At 30.9% G+C, this 7,995-nt stretch overlaps 1 protein-coding gene across 2 annotated transcripts in view; it reads left to right on the top strand.

Annotated features, from left to right (window-relative positions):
- The first annotated feature begins 28 nt into the window (after positions 1-28).
- Positions 29-7,995, top strand: part of LOC148606412 (protein-tyrosine sulfotransferase 1-like) — a 35,588-nt gene continuing 27,621 nt past the window's right edge. The window contains exon 1 of one of the 2 annotated variants that reach the window (XM_088546240.1): positions 29-121. The gene's annotated coding sequence lies outside the window, so the exon portion shown is untranslated. Of the gene's footprint in view, positions 122-7,307; positions 7,596-7,995 lie in introns of those variants that run through there. The other variant, XM_088546241.1, reaches the window with a different exon arrangement.

The raw sequence follows: 7,995 nt of genomic DNA, 5'->3' as shown, positions 1-7,995 counted from the left end.
CATTATTTTCTCCTTACCCGTCAAAGAAAGATAGGAACGATCCGAGGGTGTTCCGAAATAAAATTATTTTTCTTATCAAATTATGACGATAGAACAAATACACGAACCTGGAATAACTCTGGTAGGTTTTTTATCATTTAAATTCTTGACAGAGAAAAATTGTTCGCACCACTTCCTTACTTCAAATTATTCTTTTCAGCGTATTTCATTGCAGATGGTCAATGAAGTTTGTATACGGTATAAATACTATGTACAGGTTTTCAGAAAATGTTTAGCTACATGTACATGTACTACATGATGAATATGTACAATTGTACAAATGTTTAAGGTATAAGCCAATATTTTCTTAAAAGTACATACTTTATTTTTTTACAAATCTGACTTTAGTAAAATTTAATCTCTCAGTAGTTTGAGTCCATTTGATTTTGAGAATTTGTATTTTCACTATTTTGCTGCTGAAGTATACTTTAGTGTAATTGATTTGGAATTTCACTGTTAAACGTGCTTCATACCTTTATTGATTTCTAGAGATATAAAATGTATCAATTCAGACTTGCAAAAAATTATTTATTTTCCAGTTGTTTTCATGTATTCTTAAAGCTGCATTACCTGTCATTTTTTGTAAATTTTTGTTTCTGTTGAAATATGCCTTAACTTTGAATTATTTCTTCTAAATTGTACTTTTCTTGTACAATTTCATTTGATTTCCACAAATTAAATGCTTTAAATTCATGAAATAGGTGTCTACATATTTATTGTCTTGCAAGACAAAAAAATCAACCTAGATAAGTTTGTATACATGTGACATCTGGCGACCATTATCCATGCATGTGCTGTAAGGATCACTTCTTTAATAACAAACCTGATTGCAAAGTGAAAGTGATTATTCAAAGACAAGGGAGACAGACAGACTTGAGCCGTAAAAGAAAAAAGTTTGAATATAACGCAAGGATCCTTTTGAAATTTACGCATTGTAATATAATGCAGCTTAAATATGATCATTATATATTTGAAAACTAATCAAGAAATAGATGAAACGAAATGAAAACAAGACATGTGCTTCCCTGCCTATCCGTTCTTGTTATTTTTTTTAACCCTGGTGAATGTCCTGTCAGCAATCTTCAGAAGTAATGGCGAAAAATAATTAGATCAGACTTATCGATCTTCTTTGATTAACAAAACGATGTTTTCACAATATTCTGTAGATATTATCGCCATTTATTGCTTCAATAGCATTACTACAAACTTATTTTATTGAATCAGCAAAATTAAGTAGAATCAAAACTGAACAAATTTGGCAGCTAATGCAGCTTTAAGGTAAAGATTTAGTAACTGTAAATGAATGCTGCATAGTGGTATCTACATGTATATGTGATCATAAGGTCATTAAAGAAAAAGGGCACAAAATTGATCATTAATGATGCCACACTACTCTAGGTGTTACAATCCAACAAGGCTTTGATTTTTTATTACAATTTTTTTTTTATCATATTATAATGAAGTACATGTACATTTGCTATTTCCTGTCTGTTTTTTGTTTCTTTCAAGATAATATTATTTTTGACCAGACAAGAATCATTGACACTTTTGATATATATGTATAGTGATTTCTCAAATTTCTGTCCAATATAAATAAATCTAACATACAATAGAACTTGTACAAGTATTCAAGGATCCTGTATATTTCAACCCTAAAGCGATTGCCAATTCTCAAGTTGATATTGTCATATTTTTTTTTTACCCAATATTGTTAGATTAGACAGACCCTGTAGTTTATAGAGCTTAATAATTTGAAGTAATTTGATAATGTCATGCTGAGAACTACTGAATAACATGGGGTGAATGGGGTTGTAGAAGTTATGATTATGGATAGTTAAAACTGCTCTTAGCTTCGAATGATGGTGATTATAAAAAACTGTATGTTTACTGATCGCTGTGAGAAATAGTTGAATAAGAAATAACAAGAAATTGCAACTCAACCAACATTTTCTTGCACATGCATATAATGCATGTATTACCATCAGACTAGATATTGAAATCATGAATTGTTTTCACATTTCAAATGCATAATGTACAAATAAGCTAAGCATGTCCAGTTCACTTTGGGCCTTTGGCACATTTGCAGATAATTGTTTCGGGGCAGTACCGTACATTGACAATCATAGTTTTTTGTCACTTGACATGAAGAATATGATCTTGGGTCCTAGGGAAGACAAAAAACTGAACCTGCATATCCTCTTCCATTTGAAAACAAAACAATCAAAACTTAGTGTCAAAAAAAGAACCCCCTCCTTAATAAGGACGGACATCGTACACCCTGGAAACATAAATCTTCTGTGTTTCAAAATATTGTGTTATTTATTTCTTGATTAATTGTTTCATGACTTACAGGTAGCAAAGTATAGACGGCTATGGCATCTGCTATTTGAAGAATAATCCTACTATAAATTTTTACACCTTTAGTTTCTTTAAAAAAAAACCAATCAAACAATTTAATCACATATAGTCCATTAATTCCACCTTGTAAGGAACTGTATGTGTAATTCAAATTACTCTTTACAGAAAAATTAGGAATATAAGTATACCTATTGATTTACAGCTGAAATTGTTTGACTCACTGGTCAGTCCTATTTTACTATATGCTTCAGAAATACGGGGTTTTGAAAAAAAAAAAAGGTGGTTATTGAAAAAATCCACCTCAAATTTTGTAAGAATAATCTGAAAGTCAGGACCTCTATGCCTAATTATAAGGTTTATAGTGAATTAGGAAGGTTTTCTATGGAAACAATAATAAAACGTAAAATGTGTTATTTCGGAACAATTTGTTACTTGATAACAGTAAGTTATCTTCTATAATGTATAAGCTTATGCTCAAATTACATGAACAAAATCCTTCACACTATAAATGGATATGTTACATCAAGTCAATATTTGATGATGGTGGACTGAGTATGGAACGACCAGATACCAATGAATAAAAAATGTTAAACAGTTTAATATCTAGACAATTAAATGATCAGTTCATCCAACGATGGTTTTCACAAATGAACACTTCTTCCAGGGGACTATTTTATTCTGAGTTTAAGGTAGAATTTGGATTGGAAAAATATTTACTGAGGCTTAACTCCTATGACATGTATGATAGGGTAAACAAAGCCAAGTTCAGATGTTCCAGTATAAAGTTTCCTATAGAAATGGGGAGATGGAACACAGTTCCAAAGGAGGACAGAATTTGTAATCTCTGTGGGGAAGGGATAGATGAATTCCATTATCTATTTATATGTCGAAAGGAAATCCATTCGTCAAAAGTTCATACCTACATATTATACTTTAAACCCAACAGAATACAAACTGAAAGGAATGTTAATGTTCTGTCATATTGAGTTATACAAAAACTTGTCAAACTTTCAAAAAACTATGATCCTGTTTTTATAATAGGCAATACCTTGTAGATGTATTTGTATTGATTGTATATGTATTTGTTGTGTCCTCTTGTACACCTGTTTGTCTGAGGTTTATAAATAAAATCTTGTCTTGTTAACAAAATTCTATGAATCCAGTTAATCTGATTGTTTGATATCTAATGGTTGTACTGAAACCTTCATAATTACTTCATGATAACTATGATAAAGAGTGATCCAAGCCTAAAGGAAAACACATATTTCTCCATAAATACCCTTGTGACTTTTGCAAAAATCAGATTTTAAAAAAAATCTTGGACAGATCCTTTACTGCTAACCTTGACCTTAAAGTGTTTAAATGTAATTAGTTGTATGATAGGAACCATGCACATGGGCATTGCCTATTCAAGAAAGCAAATGACAAAAGAAATGAATCTTCTGCATTCAAAAATATGTCGCATCTGTTAAAATAATGTAAATTTACAGGGAACAATTTCTTTCAACCTAGTCATTTTTGCTATATTTATTTTCAAACAAAAAAATTATGTTTGACTTTGAAATCCAATTGTAGTGTCAAGTGAAATGACATCACACCTTTTTCTTTATTTGCCTTGCTCAGCTTGGCAATTAAAAATATTTACACCCATCTTGAATCCATCTTTGTTCTATGCTATGTTTACTTTTTCTACATGTATAAGGGATAAAACTACAACAACAAGGTATTAGGTATTTGAATTAGGAATTATTTTGGATTTAAGAAGGTAGTCCTAGGGCAAGGGAAATAACTCTTGAAATCAGTGATATGTTTGTATCATATTTAATTTAACCTAAGCCTATCAAGCTTTCATTTGAAACAGAATGAAATCAGTAGGAGTTACTTTGATGCTTACACGAGATTGGTGTCAAATGCTGAATACAAATGTTCCAATGATTTGTAAGAGTTGTGTCCCTTACCCTAGGTCTACCTCCTTAGGACAATAATTAAAAAAAAATAATATATAAAATTGACCTCTGCTAAGGAGGTTAGTTATGCCATCATGACTTTGGGGTTAGTAATTTTTGTTTTGCCTTTTGTCTTTGAACTAACCCCTATGTCATGCCCACATTACTAACCCCTTTCATATTGTATTACATGTTAATTTAACAAATTTTTGTTGTCATCATTTTTTAAACTCCAAAATAATTTCAAATTAAAAAAATACTCTGTTGAACAGACAATTTGGTTCCTCCCTGTTTTCCATCATGTTTAATGAAGTAACTCAGGGAATGTAATAAAGTGATTGTATTATTGGGTTTGCATTGTACAAAATGTTCCTCTGCAGCTCAGAGATGTGTCAACTTAGTCATTTTTCCAATTTATATTTTGGGGTAGAATTTTGTCTTAGTCCCCAAGGAGATACATGCTCTAAATTTCTCAAATTTCAGCAGTGGAATTTCCCATTCACTATGAAAGATCGTAATTAGATTTGTACATGATGGTACGAGAACACAATTAATTCCCCTTGGTTTTCGTTGTATACAAATATAGTTCCAACTGTGGTAGTAGGTACCTTCCACATTTTTTTCATATTTTTACTGGAAACTTATTTGCTGAAGTTTTTCCTCTAATTGGTAGACAGTAGGTTAAAATTACATGGGATTTTTTTTCATTAATCAATTCTGACTAAAAATTGTGATTTGGTTCAGTGGAAGAAGGTTAAAATTTAGGACTTTTAACTCAGTTCATTTGTCATGTTTACCCTATCTCCGGGTCATATGTATTAATTTCAGAAAATGATGGTAAAATTTTCTACAATTTATATATAAAATCCTGTTTGTACATATCTTTAGGCCAGAGAAGTTTTATTCAGTTTGCTCCGGTGGATTTTTTTTATCTACTCAAATGTGTATAATGAAATGCACTTGAAAATTAATTGTGGTCCCATGCCTGATTAATAGGGATATTTGTAAGATGTTCAGAACCTCTCTGCACTATACTGTATGAAATTTGTTGTCCAGATGTCACCTCACGGACTTCCAACTATAATGGTCCTCATAAAGGATTTTAATTAGAAAATATTTTTTTAAATCCTTGTCCTCATGTATACAGATTTTTTTCAAAAGACTATTTTCACAGTTTATATCCCAATTTCATGGATTTCAGGCTCCTTTTTTAAAAACGGTAGGAAATTCACTGCAGTTGTTACAGTATGCTGCTTTTACAGGTGAAAATGCAAGTCATGAACTCTTTTGATAACATGTTTTACTTATGATTTAAAAGATATGCAAAATGCATAACTACATTGTGAATTGCTAAAAATAATAAATATTAAGTAACTTTGGCTTAAGTTGGAAATTGCAATTGTTTATTTTGTCTTTTCCCAAATTTAGCTGTAATTTTTATTCATTTTTTTGTTTAAACAAAAATTGTTGATGTAGCAACTTACCATTAAAATCTGGGCTAAAATTTAACTAGCTTTTTTGTATGTTTTTGTGCTGCTTTTAAACTTGTGATTTAGAAAAAAGTTTTAATTGAATAAAATTTTTCATGTCATTATTTTATCATAAGTGGGTGTGCTTTGAAAAAGTTTAGTATAAATTTCACTTTTGGCTTTACTGAAATTTTAATCTAATTTTAATGTTACATGTTGTATCTGGAAAATTTAATTGCTCAGATTGAAAGGATTACTGAAATTTGCAGCTTAGTGTATGAAACATGAAATTCTTCATTTATCTGATTGGGCAAATGATTTAGAACTTTTATCAACAAGTGTTTATTTCTCTCTTCTACACAAATTTTGTCCCCTTTAACTTTTAATCTTGGATCTGCTTCCTGGTGGCTTTAAATATTGAATCTGCCCCCTGGTGGCCTTAAATCTTGGATCTGCCCATGACGGCTTTAAATCTTGGATCTGCCCATGACGGCTTTAAATCTTGGATCTGTCCCTTGGTGGCTTTAAATCTTGGATCTGCCTATGGTAGCTTTAAATCTGGGATCTGCTCCCTAGTAGCTTTAAATCTTGGATCTGCCCATGATGGCTTTAAATCTTGGATCTGTCCCTTGGTGGCTTTAAATCTTGGATCTGCCTCCTAGTAGCTTTAAATCTGGGATCTACCCCCTAGTAGCTTTACATCTTGGATCTGCCATTGAGTTCCAATTCGAAATTGAACATTTCAAGGGTAGATAACTATGTCAGAAACTTCATTTTTCTAAGATTCTATTGAACAGTTTTTGAGCAAAGCCAGTGATGCAGAGATCAAATAGAGAAAGCATCTTTGAGTGATATCTTATTGTCAGATTCGGTGGGTTTTTGACATGCATGTTTCTGATTTTTCCCATTTTGCCTGATTCTTACAAATACTTACACTTAAGTGTTATGATTTTTAGACTTAGCAAGACATTTTAATTGTTTTGTTTTATTAAAAACTTGAAGTGAATACTCGGACAGAAGCACATTTCTGTGGAATCTGTGTGAAGAGAACATCTTCCAATAGAACCTGTTTAAAGAGAATATTGTTCTTTAAAACCTGTACAAAGAAAGCATTTTTCTATAAAACTTGTATAAAGAGAACATCTGTCTATCAAACCTGTCATGTCTGTCTTTCTGTGATACTGTTTTCTCAGTATACGGTACTGTATATCAGTTTTTCTATTACTCAGTAACATAATAATCCAATACTTAAATGGTAGGAAAATATGGCATATTACATTTCCCAGAAGACCCTTAATTGGAGCTCAGGTAATAGCTTGTTCAAGTTCAATGAATGGGATTTATGAGAAGTATGTAGTCTTTATACATGTACAAGTTTCATGCTTGATTATTAGAATCATTGTAATTTTTAAAATTAGTGCCAATTTATGTAGTGATGTATCTGTTTTCTATTGATTCCCAGACTGAAAGAAATTCTATACTTGTGAATACATAAATTCAATATCAAAAGAAAAAAAATACCATAAAGGCATCTGTTTCTATCAGAACATATGTGTCTAAAGGAAAAAAAAATTTGAAACTAGTGATAAGACAAGCTGTCATCAGCTATCAAACATCTCTATGCCAGATGATACTAAAAGACCTCACGAATTAAAGTAGAAAGAAGAATTTTAATGCTAAGAAGACAATCTGTCAGGAAACCAAGGATTCAGTTTGGGTAGACAAAGTTTTGGGAGGCATCAAAATTTTTCATTTACTTCCTGTCGCTCAGTTTGAGTTGTAGGTAGGTGGAGAATTTAATTGTTGTAAGTTCTTAAGATAAATAACCTATGTAATATGTTAAGACTGATTCTTTTATTAGCACTCCTAAAAAATTCTGTATTTTTATTTCCATAATTTGAATCACAGATCAAGTTTAAAATTTGGTCATTCATATTATGTGAAATGTGTGTTTTTTTACATTACATTCTGTTTGATTGGAGATCAGGAATGGTAAATTTTGTTGAAGTATTAGATCATACTTATTACACTGTGCATTCTTTTGTATTGTATTACAAAATCAAACAGACACACATCAAGTGAACATATTTGTGAGTATCAGTTTTTGTGATTTAAAAAAAAATTATTTGCATTATGTAATGTTTAAAATCGGTTTCACAGGTACTTTTTTTTGAGATTTTCTG

The sequence above is a fragment of the Perna viridis genome, chromosome 9, assembly GCF_037379345.1.
Source record: "Perna viridis isolate PV_CMFRI_1.1 ecotype Kerala chromosome 9, ASM3737934v1, whole genome shotgun sequence".
Lineage (NCBI taxonomy): Eukaryota > Metazoa > Mollusca > Bivalvia > Mytilida > Mytilidae > Perna > Perna viridis.
The sequence above is the reverse complement of the archived record's forward strand: the minus strand, read 5'-3'. Positions and strand labels throughout refer to the sequence as shown.